This window comes from Lichenostomus cassidix, chromosome 1 (genome assembly GCF_008360975.1).
Source record: "Lichenostomus cassidix isolate B80296 chromosome 1, HeHo_3.0, whole genome shotgun sequence".
In the NCBI taxonomy this organism is placed as follows: domain Eukaryota; kingdom Metazoa; phylum Chordata; class Aves; order Passeriformes; family Meliphagidae; genus Lichenostomus; species Lichenostomus cassidix.
In genome coordinates this window covers 112,499,985-112,525,041 of record NC_139479.1, presented here as the reverse complement: position 1 = coordinate 112,525,041, position 25,057 = coordinate 112,499,985, and the positions used below count along the sequence as shown (strand labels likewise).

The window sequence follows — 25,057 nt, the reverse complement described above, 5'->3', positions numbered from 1 at the left end:
CAGACTTTTATTATCCCAGCCATTTTTCCCAGTCCATTCTTAGGCATAAATTTGCTCTGTCCTTGGCATCAGAGGATGGATTTGCTTTCAAATTAATTGCAAATTTTATCCTGAAATATGGAGTTAAATCATCAGAAAGAGTCACATCTGCGTGAGGAACAGCAGCAGAAGTGATGAAGTTTCAATTTCTGGTAAAATTGGGACTGATATTCAGACTGACACGAGATCAACTGTGCAGTTCATAGTTTTGATCTTTATACAGCCATGTAAAAAATATTGTTCTTGTTTCCAGTTTCCTGAGTTTTTACGCTTCTTTTTTCCATAGTGCTTATTTTTATATATTGTCCAATTTTTTTTCTGGTAAAGATTTGGGGTTGAATATAGGGACATACACTAAATTATCGGGGTACAATGCCTTTGATAGCACTGGATACCTCCAAATTTACTGTCACTAAACAAAAGTAACATCACTGAATGGAAATTCACTTCCTCTTATCAGGATGTTTTAAAGGCCAAAAGCATAAATAGGATCCAGAAAGGATTAGGCAAACCCACAAAGGAGTCATAGGCTATTAAACATAATGGTTCACCAGTTCATCGAGCAGAATTCCTAATCTGTTCTTCAAGGATGAGATAAGGAACACTACATTTGCTTTGATTCTTTGATATTTCCCTCTAGTATTCACTGTTGATCATCATGACAGGCAAGATAAAGGTTTCTGTGTTGCATCTCCTTGCCTGATTCTATGGCTGATGCACTCTGATGTCTTCACAGAAAAACCTGGCAGGTCTCAGCAATGGGAAAGCAATTTATTTTCTTTCCGCTTGTGATGGTTGAGAAATAGTTTGCCAGAGGTAAGATGATGGAGAAGCCTCCTTGGTGAATCTGGAGATGACATAAAGAGATGTTCTCTGGGACATTTTCTGTTCCTGTTCTTCTTATCCAAAGCATTTTACTGAAACTTTTGCATCTTCTGCTTTGGATTTTCTGAGCCAGTTCCCCAAACTGATGGCTGCTCTAACAGAGTTATACCTCTACAGGTGATACCTGACAGGGGTAATGTGCATGTCAGGCTATTATTTCTTCTGAAAGAAACTGTCCTGTACTTGCTTATAGGCAAGTTATAATCCTTGTTTCAATTGATGATTTCCCAAAGAATTAAACAAACAAACAAAAACAAAAAAAAAAAGACCCAGGAATAAAGAAGAAAGTCTGGATTAGATGTTTCTTCTCTGTAGCCAAAGGCCAACTGTGTTTGTGATCCTGGGGCCCCAGAAAAGTCCTAAGAAGCATTACTGATAACTGTGAATTTCACATTAGAGAGTAACTTCCAATTTTCCTTGTAAACAAAATAAGTGGTCCTTCTTTTGGAGATTGTTTCATCTGGGAAGGTTTTTTCTGCACCATCAGCCAAATGATAAATCTTTAATACATTAATCTATTATTTTAATCGTTGAGAAAAATATATTTTTCCCCTATAAATCTATTTCATAGTAGATAAAATACACCTGAAACCTTACATTTTTTTCATTTACAATATGGGTACTGTGATTTGGCTCCAGCTGCATGTGTTGACTGACCCTTACACAGACAGTAATTACCATCACAAGGCAGTAACTCTCTGGCAAGTATTCCCCATGCTGTGTCAGCTGAGTTGTGTCACCTGAGACAGAATACCCATGAAGTTTCAAGTGGAGTTTCTGCTTTCCACAACAGCCATCAGGCAGGTCACGAGCATGAAGAGCAGCAGTGATTTGAGAGGTTGTAGGCACTCTACACCAGGAGTTTAAACACCGATGGCAAAAATAGCTCTTTAAACAACACAAATTTGATTGACCCTCTGCAAAGGGCTCTCTTGCTATCACAAAAGTTATCCACAGTGCTTTGAGGGACAGAGGAGGAGAAGGTAGGTCTCTCTAAAGCACTGCTTATAATCATCTGTAGTTTCTAGGAGGAGTTTTCACTGTTCCTTTGAGAAGTTCAATTATGTGAAGATTACAGAAGTAGCTGTTGGGTTTATTCTCTAGTGCCTTTGGTAATAATTCAAGGAGGAATGAGTGAAAAAATAATTTGAAGTCTGACATTAATCTTTGAATTTGTAGAAGAGCAATTGTTAGAAAATTCCCTACTGGTTTGTTTTCCCAGTTCAATTCAGAATAGTTTTGAACAGGAGGTTATTCAGCACAGAGTTAGTACTTCTTTTCTGTACAGCTGGCATAAAATATTGCTGTCGAGAGTCAATTTGGGTTGGTAAATATTTTTCTCCTGCAGTCTTCCAGTATGTTTTTAAAACAGACAGAGCAGGCTGAAAAGCTGATCTTGGAAAAAGAACTACTCCACAAAGTTTGATTAACATCACTTGGTTGATGGATCAAAACCAGAATCTGAAATCAAACTTTTCTTTTTTAGTACAGTGAAGCTGAGTTAAGTCTGTTTGTAATGTTCTTTTGACTTTAAAACAAGAATGTTATATCCCATCTGTGTTTGCTAAAAGTCTCATGAAAGAAACTCAGTTTACAACAAGTTTATTCAGATCAAGATCATCAAATTCCGTCTCTATGGCCTGATCTCTTCAGAATTATCCTATTTTAGGTTCCTGTCTCTGTGACAATGGCATTCAGATCTACTGTTTATGAACCTGACACAAAACTAAACTATATCCTCAGGCAATCTCGGATCATGAGCATTAAATCTTTCCTAACTGCAAATTATATTTCCTTCATTAATTTCTAGAATTTCCCAAGTTATCAATTACACAAAGACAAATGTTCAATATTGAAAAAGCCCAGTAGATTTGTATTTTAATTTCTCTCAGCTCTTTATCATTGTTCAGAGATGGTGCAAGTGATTTACAGATGCTTAAAAATCCCAGGAAATTATCAGCATATTGGGAATCACTCTTCCACAATTTTCATGGAAGGCAAGGTGGGCAATTTGTGAAGACAAGGCTGAAACAAATGTGTGCTTTACTCTGACCTAGAGAAGCAGCAACAGCTCAGGAAAATACAACAAACGTATTTTTCTCTGGTTTTCCAGATCAGATGAATCTCTATGTACAAGCTGGGGTAAACAGGTACCTTTTCTCAGCTGTTTTTAATGTTATGCAGTTGCCACACCATGGTGTGCAGCAATGGGGAAAACCAGATTTCTATTTCCAATTACAAAATACAAGGCGAAAGGGCAGGAGCCCACAAAGCCTGGCTAGGACACACAGCAGAATATTGCCTGCCTTGTTCTCAAAACCTCCTTCTGAGCAAGGGTTCCCATCAGAACCAAGATCTCTTTGAAGGCTTGGAAAATTTCCTGTTAGCTTTGATGAAAAGCAGAGCTTTGCATGAGTTATTTTCACAAGCAGAGCACGGGGCACAAGTCAAATTACTGAGCTCCTCTGGGATGCTGAGACAATTGCATTGCTGGACTGGCTGGGTGTCCTGGAGTGTGTGGGGAGAGCTCAGCCCTGTTTGCTGATGCCACTGTCTTGTCCACGTGGAGTTTTTGACTTTTCCCTCTGGAGGCTAAGTGAAGGGGAGAATAATAACTCTTAATATATTCCCTACTTGGCATTTGAGCACAAAAATTTAAGCACAAATGCAGAGCGATTGCTACCTTTGTCTCAACAAAATGTTTGAATTTCACTTAATTTGTACAGAAAGTGCAAATGCCTGTGGTGGCTTTTTGGTACCTTCAGCCTTTGGCTCAGCACTTTTCTGGTACTAGGAAGGTGTTCTTGGCATATTAAAGGAAGTTCTTGGCATAATAAAGGAGGCACAAGATCACTGCCTTGTACCTGTGTGGCTAAATGAAAACAAAGGCTGCACACTGTCTTTCAGGATGCTCTGCCTTAAAATGTTCCATTTTTGTCTGGTGAGTTACTGGTTTTGATTATCCCCCCTTTGGGATGCACAGTGCTTAGCACAAGTGGTTTCCATTAGAAGGCATTTTACCAGGAGTGCCCACACAGGTGATTTTTAAAAACATAGAAGGGATCTTTGCAGAGAACCCTGCAGACCTTCAAATTTGCCAGAGCATTGTGACAACAAATACTGGGAATCTAAATAAAAGGGTTTGTCACATTAGTGAAAAAAAGAAGGGATTTATTCTGGAGTCTTTAGGTAAGTTCAGATGTCCATTTCCATGTTTTTTTGGAGAGTAGAGGGGTCAGGTTTGCTTTTTACCCAGTGCTTGCAACCAGTTCTAAACAAGTAACCAGCAATATTTGCACAATCCTTTCTATATGTATTTATAAATATTATTTTTGTGGTGAAATGACACAGACGAGCTTCTGATCTACTCACGCTAAGTAACATTTTACTTGACAAATTGTCCTACTGAACTGGGAGGGAAGAAGCTGATTGAATGCTAAGGTTTTGGAATTTGACCATAAAGAAATGTTGGCTTTTTTTTATTGCTTCCAATTTTTTTTTTATCTCTGAAGTTTCCTGGGGTGGATTCAAGATGTCCAGAATTAAGATCATTGCTCCTTAGTGTAAATTAAAAGCAAAATTAATTATGTCTGAATTTATTTCCCACAACTTTAATGCTTTCAAGATGGTGTGCTCCACCTCACCCTGAGCTTTACCAAAGCCAGTGGAATCAGGCCAGTGGTAAATATTGTCTAAGATTCCAAGAGGGGAAACTTCCTGCACAGAAGATGACTATTGCAGTTTTTAATTTAAGCCGCAGTTTTTCAAGGCAGAGAGATATTTAGAGAGTCAAAGGCACATCTGGGAATATTTTATAAACTGTACTATTTTCCCAATGAAAATGTAAAGCTTGTCTTATGTTATATCCAAAATTTCATCTTAATTAGGGTTTGCATTCCCTACATGCAGCTATATTTTATGTTTGTTTTGACATCAGAGACATGCCATTAATTAAATGTCAGAAAAAGTAAAGGTGCTGGAGAAAGAGAGTGACATAAAATATGTACATATGAAAATATGTATATATATGTGTGTGCATGTGATGTGAAGCTAAATAGTTTATTTTGCTCTAAGAGTCAGTATTGAGGTTGTTCTTGAGCTTTTTTTTTTGTTCCTAGACTTCGCTGGGGTAAAATTACTTTGGGAGTTTCATGGAAGGGTAAATGAGATGAACTGATGAATTTTTTTTTTTATTTTGTACTCAGCCTCTGGTAGCCAACTTTTCAGTTTTCATTCTGAAGATGCGCTCTGAACACTCCTGTGCGTAGTATAAGGCCTCCTGGGATGTCTTCATGTGTGTTTGGTTTGAGGGTTCTTTTTCCATTTTTAAAATATTTTATTTATTATATTATCTTCAGTTATCCTTAACCTGACAGCCAGAAACCTAAGAACAAGCTGCAGTAGCTGTGACTTGAGTTCTTGCTCTGTTTTGGGACAAGTGTGGTCTGCAGTTCATAGACACAAGCACTGCAGTTTCTCAGCTCTAGTCAAATCTGAGCTAGAAGTCAGAAATGGGAGCAATAATTGGCTCTTTTTAACCATAAATTGAATATGGTTTATCATAGTGATGTGACAGCAAGGGGCACACAATAATCAGCTGTACAAATGTTTATTGGTGATGTCTTTACTTCCTCACATGAAATGCTCACCACGAACTGAAGCCCACTTGGAAATTGAGTGTGTTAGTGCTGAAGGCTCTCCTAGATCCCTCCTGCTGTCCCACCCAGGGATGGCTGAGAGCAGCAAGGATCACAGAGAGGGAGCCAAACTCATTTGTTTGTGCCAGAAGACATCACAGTTTCTCACACTTCCTCATGCACAGCCTCTTGTTTATCCTTATATCGCCAATATATTGGCCCAAGTAATGTTCCAGCGTGTGAATAGTATTATTTTCCATGTCCTGTGGCATTATAAACTCCTCTGACAGCAAACTTGCCAATACATAGAGCTATCCTTGTTTTATTATACCAGCTCTCTGAGCAGAGGGAGCAATATTCCCTCTCAGAGAGGGAGAACAGTATTCCACTTGTCCCCTCATGTTATCATCTGCTGAGTTATTTAATACTCCACACATTTATTTTGTGGCATTAATCACTGAATCTGGATGACACACAGATTTTTAAGGTAGGAAAAACGTCCTGCCAGAGCCGAACTATAGGCTTTTTATAAAAGGTTTTTCCTGCCTGTGTCTGTATCCTGAGAAGGGAGACAGGCAAGTTCACTGCAGTATATCAAATAATCTGATCTTCAGAATGCAGAAATCACAACAGACATCTTATTCAGCACCAGATAAAATCGGAGTGAAAAATTAAATTTAGGAATGAGGTCCTGTTCCAAGCCCTTCTGGAGACTGTTCCTAGATACCTGAGGAGCTGCTTCCCTCTACAGGAGCAAGCCTGACCACGACAGCTGTGGGATAATAGAAAGACTGGAGGAATAATTTATTTTTAAATTTGTATTTCAGTGGATGAATATGTGTTGTACTCAAATTATAATGATCCTTTGCAATTCTCTCCTTTAGATGGCTGTCCTAGGGTAAATTTCTGTGGTACTCCTCTGTGGTACTCCTCTGAGGAACCTGTTTGTAGTTTTCAAATCTTGTCCTCTCAAAGAAAATTCACGCTCCCTTCCATGGCTGTAGGTGGAATTAAACTGTAAGAGCATTTTATTAGGAACAGGATATGAAGTACTCTCAGGAAAGAATAGTATATTCAGTTTAAATATGGGGATATTCTTGATGTCATTGGAGTCTGAAAAAAGCTCTTCTGCCTGTAAACCTTACAGTGCTTTGCCATACAGTAATGAGGCCAGTGAAAGAGTTGGATGGAGAAAATAACTTTGGATTAAATGATTGATAGTTAACTCTTGGTTGGTTGAAATTTCAGAAATTACTAAATAGCAGAGTAGCCTTTTGAGAAAGGCAAACTTTAGCAGGCTAAATGATGTGAAGTTTGGATTGATATTTGACATTCTGATATTGGATGAGCCAGCATGTCCATAATTACCTCAATGTTGCGATCCAGGTGAGATTGTGGAGCTGCAAGAACTTCATCTCCAAAATCTTAAATCCAAAATCAAGCTATGTAAAAATAAAGTAAAAGTTGATGAAGTCTAACTCAGAATTTGTAAATTAAAGTAGGTAAGCAAAGGCTTTTCAGCTATTTTAATTTGTAAATTAAAATAGGTAAGCAAAGTCTTTTCAGCTATATGAATAAATAAATAAATAGTAGGAGATATTTTTAAACTCCAGTGTCAGCATGGCTGTTGCGTTGGACGTGATATTAAAAAAAACAAAACTACGAAACAACCAAAAAGAAACCCACAATATTTTGTCTTGACTTTCCCCACTCCCAAAAGATAAAAGAGATTCCTGTATTTAAAATGGAGAGAGAAAAATGACCCATTATTTATATGTATCTATACTATTGAAGGATCAAAAAAGAATAATATTGAAGTAACCATGAAAATAGAAAGTCTTTCATTAGAGCAGAGTTGTAGATCAAACAAGATTAGTCACTTTGATAAATTTATACAGACATATATCCTTTGTCTAACAGTATATCAGCCTGATATTCACCAGTTTCAGTCATGAAAACTGGTAAAAAATTCAAAAAGGCACGTTTGAGATGAGAATTGCACGATTTTAATGTAAATGAACCATAAATAGATGATCTAATGACAGACACTGATGAAAAGTGGATTACAGTGCAGATTAGAGATGAACTCTGGATGAATTTTGGGACAAATGTTGTTTGCTGTTTTGACAGGAGCTATTCTGGCTGTCTGTTATTTCATTTGCTTTAAAACCACGAGGGAAAAAGCCTCTGTAGGGTGAAAGATCAATGCACAAAAGGGAATAGATGAAAACTGTCCATAATTATATTTTGACTGAAAACTATAAAAGCAGTGAAATTATGCAGTACCTTCCAGCAGAAGTACTGAGATATATTACTGCTGAGATAAATAAATGTCTGCATCAATAGACTTGATGATCTTTTAATCTATAATTGGTTTTAATGAAGTACAGGGATTTTTTAAAAATATAAATAGACTGAAAGAAGAATTTAAACTGCCTGCAATGAAAGCAATGCAGGGCCGTGTTTGAAACAGCAAAGGTACAGGAAAATATCGAATATTTAATCCTCAACACCACCTCTGGCCTGTGTAATCATATGGGTGGTGTCCTATTAGGTGAGAAAATCCAGTATATAATTACAAAGTGTAGCATTGTGCAAATATTATGTGGGGGCTGACTCAACATTTTAGAGGGCAGCTGTAATTCAGATATTTTGATTTTAGTGTTAATGCTGTAATGGCAGGTTTGGTTTGTTGGTTTTGGTGGTTTTTTTCGTTTTTTTTTTTTAACATGTCTGAGTGTCTAATTCCTATCTGCATTAAGACAGAACACCAAGCAGGGCTTTGATAAAACACTAAATAATTACTACAGGTTGAAAACACTAAATAATTACTACAGGTTGAAATTATTTTAGAATTACCCATCCAAAGCAGTAGAATTTATATAAATCCCACCATTCTTTCTTCTCTTTTTCCCTCGGTTTTTTCCCCCCCTTTTTTTTTCCCAACCTGGCAAATATTAGCTTTCTAAGTCAAAAATCACCAAGTTTCCAAGCATTCCTCAATCTGTCCACACTCCCCGAGTTCCAGGAAACAGAAAGGCTGATACAGCTGCTTGTAGCACTTGGAAAATGTTGGAATCTCTTTCAGTAGTAAAAAAAGGATCTTGGACCCTAAGTTTTCCACAGAAAAAAAAAATTGCTATCAGTGTAGAAGTTTCAACTCCCTTTGAAAGCCAAAGGGGAAAAAAGTTTTTGGTCCTTAAGAAGGACATAGAAAATATCCAATTCTATATGAATTTAAAAATACATGCTTTGGTGTAGATGCTAAACAGCAGCTAGACAAGAAATGCTCTGCAGTGAAAGGATTACCATTACTTTCTGTCATTTATCCTGGTAGAGATGTTTATGATTATGGAGCCTGGTGCTGCAGCAAAGTCATCTTCAGTAAATTTCAAATAGGATAAATAATCAGTAAGTGCTTGTCCCACATCAAGCCATGAAAAATAAATTAGAGAAAATATGAGCTTCAGAATTCATATTCTCAGTGCATCTCTCATGTTCTCTCATATATATGGTAATACTCATTATGGGGTTGTTTTCTTTTTTTCAATTCTACTTTAAAAAAAAATCCTTCAAACCTGAAAATACTTGCAGATTGCAGCCCTCAGTTTTTCTGTCAGATTTCCAAATTATCACTTAACCACCCTAATTTGACTTGGACTATAAAAGTTGCTCATAATCTCCTCTGAGATTTACTCCCCCAGAGATCTCTTGCAATTAAAAACAGAAGAAAGCTGCACCTTTCAGTTAAAATTTTGAATTTCTGTTGTTTTCTTGTTGAGAAGCCAGCAAAACAAACAAATCTCAGAAGGGAGCTCTTCATACGTGTTGGAAATAATTGAAATCAGGCCGTGGCTACTACAGAAACAGAAATGTTCTTTATTTGATGAATGACAACTTCACAAAATCATCAGCTTCTCAGCAATTCTCTGAGGGACTTAATTTTATGCTGAAATCTGTACAACAGTAACAAACAAACAGTTTTGTGTTCCTTCCTTAGTCCCCCTGCTGTCCCTGGGGTTTGTACATCATAAAAATTAATTTAGCAATGCCTCCTCTGTTTTGCCACAAATTACATTTTTATTGCATTGTGAGCTTGGCTCACAACTCTCCTAATTAAAAGGAGGGAAAAAAAGAGCATTCCTAATTTTTTCAGTTTTAATCCCAACACAGGTCCACTAGCCCAGACCATAAGGAAACAAATGTTTCCTGTCAGAAATGATGTTCTTAAAGATAACAAGGAAAATGCTTCGCTCTATCTAAAGAAAACCTGATCAGTTCAAGATATATTTTCTGGTGCAGGCCCTTTAATTTTAATTTTCATTTTCACCTTGCTTTTTAATTTTCACCTTGACTGATATAAGCTTCTTTGCTTAAGCCCCCAGATATTAATTTTACCCGTATTGAGATATTTGTTTGCCAGACACCCAGAAACAGTGCATGAGAGATCTCCTTAAATATAAAGGCTGACTTTGCCACATGCAAGAGTCAAAAATGTGCAAATGGTTATCTAGGAGCCCAGTGAAAAGTAGGTCCTTGAAAGAATCACAATTAAAATGTAATTTACTCTGTCATAATTAGGAAATAGATTCATGAATGAGTGCAATACTGAGCTAAATATTTTTATTTAGTTAGTGATTTCTAAGGAAAAGCAAACTGGATTTAAAGGGTATCACGAGGAGAAACTTTTTCATAAATGCTTGGAAGCTATTAAAAAGAAATGCTGGAACATCATTATGTCGTATTTACTTCCCTGACTTATCAACAAAACTAGGTGAGCCTTGGAGATCCCAAATCCAGAAATGGATAGGAGAAGGATGATATAGTGTTTTTAAAAGGTGTTAAATATGGCTTCATAAATTCCTACAAGCTGGAAATGCCTTCAGAGGGTGGACTTGTCACAGGATGTGCTTCATGGGAGTTTTCTTTGCTAAAGATTTGGCTGGTGGATTTCAGCTCCAATGGGACACTTTGCTGGCTTTTGAGCTGTGTCAGGACTTGAGATGTGCTGCTCTGGGATGTTAGAGCTGGAAATATTTCTCTTTAGAAAAATCCTGCAGAGCTGTGGGTGTAATTTAAAAGGTAGAGTTGGGATGGGAGAGACAATTGTTTGAAGTGTTGTTACTGGAATAAAAAAACCCAAAACAGGTGGGGAGAAAAAGGCACAAATATCCCCAAAGCCTCAAGTCGTGCACTCAGCTACCAGGATGGCAAGTTAGAGATATGAGATAAGGAATCCAGAACCAGTTTGCATTTTCCCCATCAAGTTTTTGGTCTCTTCTGACCCAATCCCATCAACACAGATTAATTCATAGAAAGAAATTCTTTACTGTGAGGGTGTTGAAGCTGTGGAGCAGGTTGTCCACAGAAGCTGGGGCTGCCCCATCCCTGGAAGTATCAATCCAGATTGGATTGGGCTTGGAGCAACCTCTGCCTGTGACAGTGGGGTTGGAACTGAATCTTTAAAGTCCCTTCCACCCCCAACCATTCTATGATTGCATCTATTCTCCTGATGAGGATGCTAATCAAGCTTCTCTTCTATCTATTTAATTAAATTTACTGCTATATTCTGCATCTTTGGCATTGCCTTTAGGTTCCCTGTATCCTTGGCACAGCTTGATTAAACTGTCTGGTGGATGCTAAAAGCACAGAAAAAATACTCAGCTTAAAACAAACCATGCAGCAGAGGAAACTGAACATGATTTAGTCATGGGATAAGCCTTGGCTGAAGCTCACAATGTGTTCTTAAGCCTTATAACCAGAGGAATTTGAGGTTACAGACAGAAAAGTTTATGAATATCATTTGCTATCAAAGGGGCTTAGTAAAAACATCTTTAGTTCATCAGAAACAGAAAAAATACGTGGTTAAAATTTTTTTTCTTTTTAATCAAAATTGGGAAAAAAGAATCAGCTTTGGGGGTGTTTTTTCTCTGCTTCTTGCTTTTCAGAGCATCCAGAAAAAGCAGGGCAAGAAGAGCCACACAGTTTCTGGTATATTTTGCTGTTTCCAAATTCCTTCCTTCTCCTCCTGTCTTTATTTACCCTTCCTTTCTGCCATGAGTACCTTTGAGGAGCCTCTACCCTGTTCCCATTGTCCTGGTACCTCTGGGCATGGATTTCTAGGGCTATGATGATGGAAAATAATTTTTTCCCTAGAGGAAGCCTAGGGAAGATGATGGCTTGCAGAAACTGCTGAGTTTTAGGCAGTGGGCAAGAACTCTCCACCCTGTGAAGGTCTACAGACCTTTTAGCTAAGCAAATTCATGGACATAGTGCTCCAGCATTTGCAAAAATGTTTCTTTTGTCAGAGCTGAAGGGGATGTGGATGAATGAAATTAGTAATTCCTGAGAGAATCCTGTAATATGTTCCATGTACAGTTAGAAATGTAAACATGTTGGGAAGGGGTTAGAGGGACCAAGGTTTGGAGGTGTGGGGAATATGCTTTAGCTGGTTCATAAACCTGAAAAAGTGGGAAATAAACTGCTAAGTAAACTAGATGTAGGTATAACTATGGTCAGGGATTTTCACTTTGATGGGTTTTTACTGGTTGCAGAAATTTCTGGTACTTCCAGCCTCCTTCTGGAAGAGCAAGGCAGAACAGCAAACTTCTCATCAGGCCACAGATCAGGCAGCAGATGGCAACTTTGGACAGCCTCCGACCAGGCTGGCTTGAATTAGAGATGAGCCCCATCCCCTTCCAAGTGAGCACAATGCTAGGCTGAGCTGGGAATTGGATCATGTCTAAACATTGTGTCTGGACTCAGGATGCAGCAGAGTTTTGCTGTACCTGATCCAAGGGCTCGCCTTGAGCCAAGCTCTAATTAGGGCTGGTAACTTCACAGAGAAATGCTCTGCGTGTTGCCATCAGTAGCTCTGTGTTACCTCTCTCCTCTCCTGAGGTTTTAGGAGAGATAAACTGTCTCCAGGGCATGGCTGGTCTCTGAGGGCTGCTCAAAGCAGGCTGTTTTAACACCTGAAAAGCAAAAAAAAAAAAAAAAAACTGAAAGAAACCCACTATCTGATTTGGTACCTTGTTTTCTGAAGTAATCAGCAGCTTTTTAGTAGTTGTTTGCAAATCAGAAGCAACTTGCACTTTCCCAGTGCAGTGTGTAGCTGAAAAGAGGCAATAACTTGAAAATGAACTTCAGAACAGCAAAAGACAAAGCCTGGGAAACAATTCTGTTAATAATGTGGATGACAAAAACCAGAGGAGCCTCTCTAATTGGTTTTCTGAGTCCCTCGCTCTCAGGCTGGCTGATTGGAGCTGTGCTGCCTAATGTTACTTTCCACTCTGTAATCCCTGGCTGTGCAGAGCAGGGGAGAAAGCACTGTGGGACTGCAGCAAAAACACAGCCCTGTTTTCCCCTCCCTGCCCTTCCATGTGCTCGTGTGATAATAGCTGAGCTTTATTAAATGGGTCTAGTGTCTGCATCCCGTGGTAGGCAATCCTTCTTAAGGCGACTCCTTGCTGTGGAGCCGAGCTCAGCTGCAAAGGGATCTCAGCACCTCATTCTTTTCAGAGCTCACCCTGCCAAAGCCCTGCACCAGCAGCAGAGGTGAGGTTCTGCCTGGCCAGCAGCATGGGAAGAGGCACAGAAAGGCTGAGTCTGTGCAATAAACTCAGGGTTACATGAATCTAGGCTGATTTAGGCATGTCTTGTCTTCCTCTCCTTTTTTTTGCTTCTAGAAATTATTGTTTCCTACCAAAAAAACCCCAGTTTTATTCTGTGCACACACTCATAATTTATGCTACAAGAAGACACTGAGCTCAGGGAACATGGACATCTGAAGGTTTAGGTTGTCTTGTGTGCCTTGGGATTTATTTGTACAAAAAGCCCTGCTGTGCCCCCAGTCTGCCCCTAGGAAGGGGATTCTCCCTGCACCAGCTCCCTGGGTGGGGAAATCACTCTGGGGAAAGCTGAAGCACAGAAACAAAGCTTCCTCACCCCCATCACATTCACAGAGAAGCCAAACCCCACTAGGGCTGTGGGTCCTGACTCTCTGCCCATGGAAATGAAAGGACAGTCTCACATTTACTGCAAATTTATGGGTTAATATCTTGAAAGTCTGACACAGCAAAGGCCGTGCAATACTTCAGGCTGCTTTAGCATGCACATCTTGTTAACATGCCAGCCTAATTCCACTCTTTTGCTTCACAGACAAGCACCACTTTATTAGCCACAAATCTATTATCTTCTCATTTCAAGGGCTCTGAATAGCTTATGGCAACATTCTGCTTTTGTGATACAACAAGTCTTTTCACGTCGGTTAAGAATACTTTAAGGAATGAAAAATAAAAATTCAACAGTGACAGACATTCCAGTCGTGCCTTTCATCCTCCCTGTGTGAGCCAGCAGGTGCAACTTGACATTCTTTAAACAAACCTTCCCCCTGCTTTGTGGCTGAATAAAGGCTTTGACAAATGCTTATCCTTTGATATGATGTGTACTTGACAAAATTCACAGGGAGATCTGAACTGCTGCTTTGAAGCAAATACTTATTAGAACACTGGAGCACTAAAGTGCACTGTGATTTGGCTCGGTTGCTAGTAAGACATCAAGTAAAATGTGCCCATTATGTCAATTCAAAGCCAAATCTAAACACTGACTTCTGAGACATCTGAAGAGAATCTGGGGCTGTGCAGCTCTCCTGCTTTATTGCTTATCTAATTTGCATTTCCTTCTCTGTCTGTCAGTTCCCCTCTGCATTTCTAGCCGAGCAGTTGTTGAATCATCTGGAATTCATTAAATATTTTCCATTGCTTTATTTTACTTTCCACTTTCAAGCCTTCTCCTCCTCTCCCCTAAAGTGCAATGCACTTCCAGCTGGACAGGAAAGGGGATGGAGACCTGTCTCCCTTTCACAGCTTTGGGGTGTTGTTCCAGATTTTTGCTTCATCTATGCAGGTATTTCATGGGGAATATTTGGGTCTTGATTACCTGGAAAGGTGCTGTGGAGAATGGACCAGAGAGGGGACAGAAAGACTCAATTTGTTGCCCAGGAAAGGTTTGTAGGTGAAATGAAAATAATGCATCTCTTTCTGTCCAGGAAAAAAAAGGGGGGGAAAAGCAAAAAAAAGACTTCTAGAACATCTTTCATCCCTTCTCTCTATTTATGTCTTGAAAATTGCTGTGAAATGTCACAGTTCAATGTGAAATCATCTTTCTTTTTGCATGTCAATAACCCCCTAGCCTGCTTTTAGCTGTCTGTGCACAAGCAAGCAGGTTCTGACATGATTCCCCAGGTCTAGAGAGCCCTCAAAAAATGCCTGACCTGCCTCTTCCACAGCAGATGGCAGATAATGCCATCCTGGTAGTGGATCTCTCTCTGATCCTACCAAGCTGTCTCATTTAACAGAGGTATTTCAAGGTGCTGCTTCACAAAGCTTAGGAAATTCAGGTTCCAATTTGAAACTTGGTGTAAATTTAACTAACTACCAGAACAGCCTCCCTGGATGTATCATTTATTCACTTTACTGTGACATATTTGTGGCAAGGCTTGATAACTTTTTAACAGATTTTCTGCAGTCCAATAATCTCAACTAGAAAGTTTTTCTCACAATTTGGGTTGAATAAATAAATGCATCAAATAGCAACAAGCAAGTAAGAGAAAAATGTTCCAGGTTTTTGCTTTCCCTGCTGTCAAAGGAAAGGTGCTTGGAATTCTTGATTTGTTGATGTCTGCAAGAGAAAAATGACACTTGTTTCCTTTTTCTGAAAACTAGCAGGTAAACATAGCAAATTCTATGTTTTGCTTCGAACATACAGGTTACATCTTAAATATTACACCTTACAGCACATCTAAATGCCAATATAAACACATTTAAAAAAATTAATACACTTGCAAGGCTCACTGCCCTGGAGAATGGTTTTGGAGGGCATGGGTGAGGAGTACACAGGGTTTTCCATGATTTGATGAGGATTGGGCCATTCAGACACGGCACTGGACTGGCCTCAGGTGTGTTGAGATCTGCTTGCTCAGCCTCAAAGGAGCTAAACTGCAGTTGGAGAAGGTGTTTTAGGACAGGGCTGTAGGTAATTCTCAGATAAACCTGCTGCAGAGAGTCTCTCAGACAACTTAAGGGCTAAATCCCTTGGAAGCAGCAAGGGTTCCTTGCCTGCAAACACAGCAACTGTCAGCCAGCCTGCCCTGGGACACTGGAGAGGACAAGTGTCCCTCGTGTCCCTTGGACTCCTCTGGTTTCAGGAGCACCAGCTGAGCTGTCAAGGTTTGTTCACCTCTTGGCTCCAACACTGTCAGCCACACGTGCTCAGCAAGGAGCCACCAGCACTTTGCCCTCTCTCAGCAGGAGCAGAGTGCTGAGCCAGGGAGCTGGGCAGGGATTCATCTCAGCCTGAGCAGTGCAGAGCAGTCCCCAGCTCTGGCACCAGGCTAACGAGGCAGACTTGCTGATGCTGCTGCTGCTCTGGGATTTTGGCTCCTGGACACGGGGCCAGCACTCCTGAGAAGCCAAGGCTGTGATATTACAGCACCACATGACTTGGCATCACCTCCTGCAGCCAGAGCTGCCCTGCTAATAACCACAGGGGCTCAGCAGAGCACCTATTAATTAGTGGTGCTAAGCTGGGAACGGCGCAAAGCCCTGCAAAATTCATACTGGTGTCAGACCTGAAAGAGCTTTGCCTCTATTAAAGAGATTAATAGGCAGTGTGGAAAGTGAAAACCTGCTGCTGCATCCCCTGGTTTGGCTGCACCCCTCAGTCTTTCATGTGCTCATGGAAGAGATGCCATCCCTCTGTCAAAGGCTGAAGGAGTCTGCTTTGCCCTTCTTGTACATAAACATTTTTCAGACTGCCTTTTCTTTAATCTGAAAGAGATGCAGCTTCTGGATTTGCATGGGACAGAGGCATAGCAGAGCATTCAGGGGGAAAGAGTGTATGAGGCTAAATCTGGGAGCCTTCAGAGAAATTCACTGTCAGGTTGGAGTAAAGGGGGAAAAATCCTGATCTATTTTTTCTGTGTTTGAGTAGTTTTTTACATGTGCTGGTCCATTTTCTTCCATGGGAAATAGTGAGAAAAAAACAAACTGAAATATTATTATATTCCTCAAATTAGCTATTTGTAAAGTAAACTGTATTTTATCTTCTCCAATGGAAACCAGGGGAGTAGGTAAGGTGATTTCTTTTCCTGCCATTTTCCAGAAGTTTCAGTCTCTTCCCATGTCTGGTAAATGTTTCTATGAGTCTGTAAAAAGACATCTGGGAGGCTCCCAGGCTCCCAATATTCAATTAGCATTTAGTACTACACTCTTCTCTTTGCAAATTAAAAACTCTGCAGTTACCATAGCAACCCAAACAAGATAAGAATCTGAGTGAAGAAAAGCTGATTTAAGTGAAGATAAACAGACAGCAATGTGGATATTTTAAATTAGCTTGGGGGTTTCTTGGTTGGCTGGGATTTATTCTTTCTTTGTGAGGGGTTTTTGTTGGCTCTTTTTTTGTGGGGTTTTGGTTGGTTGGTTGGGGTTTTTTGATGGGGTTTTTTTTCACATCTCAAAGTGGTTTTGGAGAAATAGACTGTAACCTTCATTTCAAAGATCTCTGACAATGACTGGGCAGCAAGAAACACTGGTTTTGCTACAGAAAATATATCCAGTAACAAAAAAAGTTTTTTCACGAAGTTCCTCGAGCTCTGCTTTTAAAAGTGGTTTTGTTTAGACAGTGATAAGGAGGTTAACCCATCTCTGCTGGGGTTTTTGTTTGGTTTTTTTTTTTTCAATTAGGTGCTGAGCTTTGGTGTGGGCAAGGAGAGCTGAGTTTTGACAGGTAAGCAGATGGTTTATGCAAAGTGACATTTAAATTGCAGTCTATAACTTGTTTGCTCAGCGCTCAGATCAATGGATGTCCCTTTGGACACAGATCATGATGAACATTTGGGTGTTTGTGCAGATGGAGCTTCAGGGATACAAAAGCACACATTCTGTATTAGTTTGGTGAAGATCAGCCTCAGGTGGGAATCTGAGCTTGGAGAAATTTCCCTCAAAATGCTGGCTCTGTGCTTCCCCTTCTCAGGGTGATAATCTTGATCTTGCCATGAATGTGACACTTCTAAGCCACAGAAAAACTCTGGACAGTCCACAGAAATTTTCTGGCCTTTAAGAACAATATTTCTCAGGGGTTTTCAAGCATTCTGTTTTAAAATGAGGGTGAGGAGAAGGAACAAATTCCAAACCCCCATCCTGTGCAGTGGATTTGCCTGCAGCAGGTTCCTCCACATGACTGTGGTTCAGGCTGAAGCTTTAGGATCTGAGCACCAACTCTTCTCAGCCACCCATCCTGTTCCCTGTTGCTGTTTAGCTGAGGGTTGAACCCTGGGTTTAGAGCTCCTCATCAACATTTTGGCCCCATTAAGCCATGTCAGTGCTGTACAGCTCACTGCCAGTACCAGCAAGCTCTATCAGATGTCACTTGTGCTCAGTTTGTGTCACTGCAGCACATGTGAGCATGTAACAGGTGATTCCCTGCCCTGCAACAGGTTGAATGCATCAGTTTTTTGCTGTGACAACAATAAAAAAAAGAGGGCAAAATATATAACAAGGATTTACACATATTTGTATTGTCATGATACATCTATGACAGTGTTCTGTGAGAGATTCTATACGCTGGGGATGAAAAGACAAATTAGGAATTCCAGCTGCAAAAACACAGGTTGTGGGGAATGATGCGCAGCTCAGCTGCAAAAATATGGTGTTTTTGTGACATTATGTTCAACCCTCTTCCCCCCAGAGGTCTCCCTTCAGGTCAGTGTGGACAAGACAGCCGTTGCCAGCACGATGGAGTCCATTTGGTTAGCAATCAAGAAACTTGCATTTCTGCAGTTGCCAGTTTTGTGCTTTGAGCGAATGTCAAAGTCAAATGAAGAGAATTGGACTGTCAAAATCTCTGTTAGCAGAGATAAACACAGTTTGATTGGGGTGGGGAGGATTTTGTGTGTTAGAGAGTAAAAATACAGATGTTTTGGAACATATTTATTTTCCATTAAAGAGACAATATCACAGAACCTTTAATACGGGTCTTTCCATCTGGGTCCCTTTCCAACTCATGTGAAATCTTAATCTTTTATTTGGCTTTTCTTATGTCCAAAATTGTCATGACCATCTCCACCTTTCATCCTGGTAGATTCATGGGATGGTCCTTGTAAGAGAAGTTCATTGATCCAACCACAATTTTTCGTGCGTGTGTGTATAAAACTGAATTACACACTTGCACCACTTAGGGGTGAGCAGCAACTTAAAATTCCTGTAGGAAACACCTCTTGGATTTAGTTTTCTTATCCTGTTCCTATCCTGGTGTCATATGTGGCTGGATGCTCTAACAACTCTTTAAAAATGGGAGCTCATAAGCGACAGGAAAAAGCCATCAATTGCCTAAGTTCTGTATTCAATCAAGGTTTATGAGATTTTAAATTCTTATTATATAATTATAAAAACAGCCCTAAGAATGCACACTCAGAAAGTCTCAGCTGGGAGGATTAGGAAAAAAGTCCTTTTGCAGTAAAACTACTGAAAGAAACATCAGAGATTTTATGTAGTCTAAGTTTCCCTAATCCAATACATCCTGTATTCCATTCAAAGCATCACTTCACAGTGTGATTCTGAGCTAGTGTGCATAATTCATTTACTAATGCAAATTGAATGGCCCAGGCAACAGCTCTTTTTTAAGAAAAAGAAAAAAAAAAAGGAAGAAAACTAAAAAAGGTGAACAAAACTCTTCCAGGAAAACTAAATTTCTTTGCTGAATAGTTAAATTTGGAGCTTTGCATTTTCTGTACTTGTTTTTCTTACATGCACATCAAGCTATTTTCTGCTCTGAGGCAAACCCCTTGGTGATGTTTTGTAGCCTAAGGTTGAGGTGGTTAGGGAAATTCCCAAACTGGCTGAGCTGCAGCATGGATATGCTAACAGGTGCCTTAAAGGGTCAGTTTTGGTTGTGTGCCAGTGGGACAGGCAGAGTGCAGAAGGCTGTGGTCCATTCTGAAATTCAGATTTTCAAGAGGCGCAGATCACAGTGACTGGTTCTTGACACTTGTAGGGATGAGGAAGTCGGTGTTAGCTGAAAACATTGAGGGGAAAAAGGTGTTTTTAAGAGGTTTAAAAATGGTGTAAAGAACTGTGCCTTCCTTAATGATGGATGCGGCAACTTGATGCAGTATTGATGAGATTTGTTTGGTTTTTTGTCTTCTTGTGGTTTTTTTTCATTTCCCTGCCTAAGTGAGTCTGTTGCAGCTGCAACAGTTAATGAAGTGCTGAAAATGGAGTTGTTATTCAGCACAGGGGGGAAAATCCTTCCCTCTGCTGGCTCCCTGCAGGCTGCAGGAGTCCCTGGGATGGCCACGGGGGAGGACTTGGCTGTGAGCTCAGGCAGCAGAGCCTGATGAGCAAAGCTGGGCAGTTCGATAAACAAACATCTCGGCAGCTGCATCCCACCCAGGCTGGGATGGGAGGACAAACTGGGAGGTGTGGCTGGAGCTCTCCAGAGTTCCTGTGCTCCTGGCTTTCCTCCACAGCCAGTGGGACTGCAGGCATTCTCCTGCAGGCATTCTCCTGCAGGCAAAAAAGGACTTTCAGTTTAGCAAAAAGCTCTTTGTTTTGCGTTTGTCAGCCAAGGTGTTGACGTTTGTCTTCTTTTGGGTTATTTCACGTAAGCCACAGCCACAGACATTCTCACAAATAAACAGGCATCTAAGGCTTTTGCTAGCATATTTACTTTTCCAGTGTGAAACTAATGAGGGACATATTGCTTTAGCAGCTGTCTTGGTTGTGCAGCCCCTTCCTGCAAAGATCATGCCCTGAGAATGAGAAAAAAAGAAAAAAAAGAGTTCAAAACCTGGTGGGATGATAACAAACATGTAAGTGTAGCTGAACAATTAATTGAAATAATAAATGACTCACTTCAGCAAGACCCTGAGTGAATCTGAATCCTGGACTTCCTGTGCTACGTAAAGAGCCCTGAGAGTGTTTATTTAAATGGGAAACATTCTCTGCAAGGAAATGGGTAAACAGGGACCTCAGAAGTTCAAAGCTGAGGTCCTGCAGAAGAAATACCAAAGCTCAGGGCCATGCCCTTAATTTGTGTTCACCATTGGTTACAACTGATATCAATCAAAGATCTGTCTCTCAGTGCTTGTTCACATTATTTGGTCTTATTGAGCTTGCAAAAATTGATCTTGTTTGATTTTAGCCTGTGGGAGCTTCTGTCCCTTCAAGCTCTAATGACAGATAAAAGTAACACCAGATTTACCTGATTTGGACAGTGGCTTGGCTGGGTTTGCTTCTGCCTTGAAACAAAAAAGGATATTGATATACCTAAGCACAGAAGAAATTATCAAAGCAGTTACAGATACACATATTTAAAATCAAATCAAAACTGCTTGTCTCATATTCTGGAAGGCTCTGGAGAAACAATTATCCAAAGACATTTTCTGGCTGCAGCAATCAGTGGAGGTTAACTATTATTTGCCAATACCTTCTCTAGTGTTTATGTGAATTAAGTAACAACAATAATTTTCTTCAACGTGGATGTTTCCAGCATGTGTGAGATAAATTTTTGCCAAATAGATGAAACAAGAAGACATCTCCAAAATGTGCAAGTGAGGCACAACGTCCCATTTACAGTGTGCTCCAGGGACAGCTTGTCAATAGCATTGCTCCTCTCCCAGCAGTGTCTGCTGAAGCTGCAGACAGAAAATCCCAAAGATGTGTCAGTGATGCCTAAAATAATGATAAAGTAATTTTCAAGTTATTTTCTAAGGAGGTATTTACTTCTGCCATGGTGTGACAATAGAGCTGTCAGAGGTTTGAGCAGGCAGTTGGCCCCAGAGCACAGTGCATCTGATCTGAGTGTTTGCACAAGTCAGACACAGGATTTGTAGCACAAATATCTCAGAGAGCACTGCAGCTGACATGCTCTGCTGTGTTCATCAAGGACTGAGCAATGGAGGAGGTACTAAACCCAGTGACAAATTCTGCTGGAATTTCCAACTTGCTCATGGTGTGGAGCATCTTCTGTGGGATACCTGGGCTGACAACACACTGGGATATCTGCAGAGCTGCTATGGAAGCTGAAGGGTGGAACATGGTCTGTGCTTAAGAACCACCCACTAAAATGCTTGGCTGTAACTCTGCAGCAATGCTGATAACTTCAGAGGGCACTCCATTATTAATTTATTTCAGTTAGGAGCAGGATGAACTCAGGGAGACCTCTTAGAGCTATGACTGCAACTCAGTTTGTCTCCTGTCAGTCCCTGCTTGGTAATTCTCTTTTAAAATTATTGTAATTCCAGAATGCAGTAGAAAGCAATCTGGTTAGGTGTGGGGTTTTTGTTTATTTTGGGGGGAGTGTGTGTGAATATTTTGTTGCTATGGAGGGTTGTTTGTTTTGCTGTTTTGGTTTTTTTTCCCATTTTGCTGTTTGGGGTTTTTTCCTCTGCTTTTAACAGGGGAGATCTCTTTTTCATCCACTATTTGTGGAAATGTCTGTGGGAATGAACCACCACAGAGACATGGTAAAATGGCTTCAATGTGGTGATAATTCATATTCTGGCTGATTATAATGACTCCCAGGGAGTTTTCAGTCCTGCTTTTCCCTGGTTTAAATCCAACCTCTGTTCACATCACTACCCATCAGGAGGCTTGCATAACCTGCACTGGTTTTACAGGGCATGCCTAGAGTGCTTGGTTAGGTGTTGCTTGACAGGACAAAATATGCATTAAAAAAAAAAAAAACAAAACAAACCAAAAAACAAAAGAGGGAGGCAAAAATATTTGATGTGAAAAATAACTTGATGCTTACACCAGCAGGAAAGTTACTCACAGGCACCAGCGGTGCTGTTTTGCAGTGCTGAGATGATTTTAGCCCTAGACAAATTTAGAGCCTGAAAAGGGACACAGCAAATGTTAACCAAAGTGCCTCCAGGGCATTGATTTTAAACACCTCAGCTCCACTTTGGTTTTCCACTTTTAGGCAGGAAGTTTATGAGAAAGGAAAAATACACTGCAGGAAAGGAGAGGCCTCTGGTCGTTTCCAAGTCAGCATTTACGTGACTCAGGTTCATTTGGAGGAGAATAATTTATGGTGGTGTGAATAAATAATAGCTGTGAGTTCTGACTGTCCAAACATGATACATAATACCCTGGGAAAGCTTCCTTTGCTGCGTGCTAATGACTGATTGTTGGCTTTTATGTTATGAGTGACTGTGGCGAGTAAATCATTGGAAAATAACTGATGTGCTCAGGTTTGCTTAAGCAGCACTTGTCAAACTGCATCTTCAAGCCAACGTGAGATGTGAGTTCAGTTCACTGCTGCAGCCAGTGTGGTCTCTTTGCCTGCATTTGTCAGCAACCATGCAAGATCAGCTGCTGAACTTAAAATATCAATGGTTTGGTGTGATTTGCATTGCACAAAATCGCTGCTACATCAGCAAATCAATATATTGAGATGTCAGGTGGGTGACCAGCTCATCTGGGAAGATCATCTGGCAACTAATCCTAAGAGCAACACAAAAATATCTTCTGTCATGTGTTCACTTTGTGGGTGGAGAAATATTTTCACACTGTAGTTAATCTCACCATGTTGGCTGCTCCTCTGGCTGCATCCATAGCGAGTAACACTTCCTTTTTTTCTTATTGCAGCTTTACTGAAATGCCTCTTTTCCTATTTTTTTTAAGCATCAAAGAGAAGAGTGTTGCATGCTTTTCTCCCTGCCTCACACTGCTGCTTGACAGAGAACCTTGAAGCTTTGTCATGAAAGGAAACTCTCTAAAATGTTGCTTTGATTTTCAATTGCATCTCTTTGTTGTTTCCATCGGGGAGCCTTTTGAAAGGCAAGGATTTTTTTCTCTGTCCCTTGCAAGGAAAGAAATAACATAAAATGCTTGGGTAGGGTGATAACTGGACAATGCAAATTTTCCTCTGCATTGTGCCAGCTTTCTGCATAAGCAGAGTTTTCTCAGTTGTTTTCTGAGGAAAAAAAATAAAAAAATAATGCAAAGAGTAGCCATACAACTTACAGGAGCAATAAAAAATGCTCTATTCTGACAGCTTTCTTATCCCAGATGACAACACATTCATGGAATTCCTCCTTGGCCATCCTCCTTGCAATATCCAGGCTCTGAGGTTCACTATTAGAGCTGTGTAGGAAGGAAGTCTTGCCCCTCTTAATCTCAGGGCTTTTGACAAGGACAGAATCTCCTTTAATGGCACAAATGAGATTTAGTTTTTTTCCATGTCTTCCAGCTCTCTGAGAGTTCAGGTTTGGGTTCTTGGTTGCTTGATGTGAACAACTGTTCATAATTGGATTAAGAACACAAAGGCAGGAGGATGCCAAAATCTCACCCATGTATTGTGATGGCTTTGGGTCACCACAGATTTGAAGCCACTCTCGAGGTGGTGACATGGATTTCAAAGGTTTCATCTCTTATTTATAGTTCATTGAGCCTGCCAGTTTCATTGCTCAGCATTCATCTCAGTCAAATCAGCTCTTCTGGCCTTTTATTTCTCTTTTTCTACTTTTTTTTTTTTTTGCATGTCTTCATAGCAAGATGAACCTGTCCAGTGAATGATAGGGTGAAATTACCCCACTGATAGTGAACAAGTGGTTGTATCACTGAATATAGTTTTAATTTAATACTGCTTTAATTTCTGACAAAATATTTATATTATTTTTAGCTAGGTTTTGTACTGAGGGGAAGTTGTTCCCTGCCTGCATTTGTGCTCAGTTCTGATTATTTTGGATCCAGTGCACTCATCTGAATTTCGCATTCAGTGAGCAATTCTCCGTGGCAGTCATGTGCATAGCTCCTCACCATCTGCCATCACTATGGCTACTACTGGCCCACTGCAGTTGCCATGGTAGGCAATGGAAATTTCTGAGGGTGACTTCACAGAGCAACACATCCAACACGGCAGAGAAAACCTGTTAATCCAGAAAAAAAGAGCTCGGCACTGAAAGTTTTGGGTTTGGTGTTTTTTTTTTTTTTTTCTTTTGCTCTATTTAGGGTGTAGGGAAAGCATAATCCCCACCTGACAGGTGAGGACCACTGTCTCCAGAGTCATCCAGTATTCGTAAAGGGATGGAGAATTGTAAAAATAGGTCCAATAATTGTAAAAAGATGTCCAGGAATTGTAGAAAGAGGTCTTCCAAGGACCAAGTTATCAGCCTAACTCTGGTGCCATCATTGGGAAAATAGCTGTGGGATGAAAGCATAAGGGCAGGGGGGAAATCAGCTATCCCAGCACCACATTCACAGATCTTTGCTGTTACCAAAAAACAAATCTCTCTAAGTCCTTCTGTGGTTAGGTTTGTTTTAACAAAGGTATGCGTGTGTTTGACGTCTGATTAATGCAAGTCCTCCACTGTTGCTGCAGCTTTCTCAGGAATCAGAGAATTAAAAGGTTACATTGAACAAGGTTCTTAAATTAGTTGAATGACTGTAATCAAGGGCAGGATTTGGCCTGGTATCTTGGTTTTATTGATG

General features: G+C 40.2%; 2 long non-coding RNA genes across 2 annotated transcripts in view; one reads left to right on the top strand and one right to left on the bottom strand.

Annotated features, from left to right (window-relative positions):
- The window catches only part of LOC146445590 (uncharacterized), a 103,866-nt gene that overhangs the window by 35,961 nt on the left and 42,848 nt on the right, over positions 1-25,057 (top strand). The gene's annotated exons all lie outside the window — the stretch shown is intronic.
- On the bottom strand, positions 14,267-16,001 carry LOC146445591 (uncharacterized). The gene is made up of 3 exons (XR_014852662.1): positions 15,801-16,001; positions 15,122-15,242; positions 14,267-14,512 (listed from the first exon to the last, which is right to left on the bottom strand). It is a non-coding gene; the product is annotated as an uncharacterized LOC146445591 (long non-coding RNA).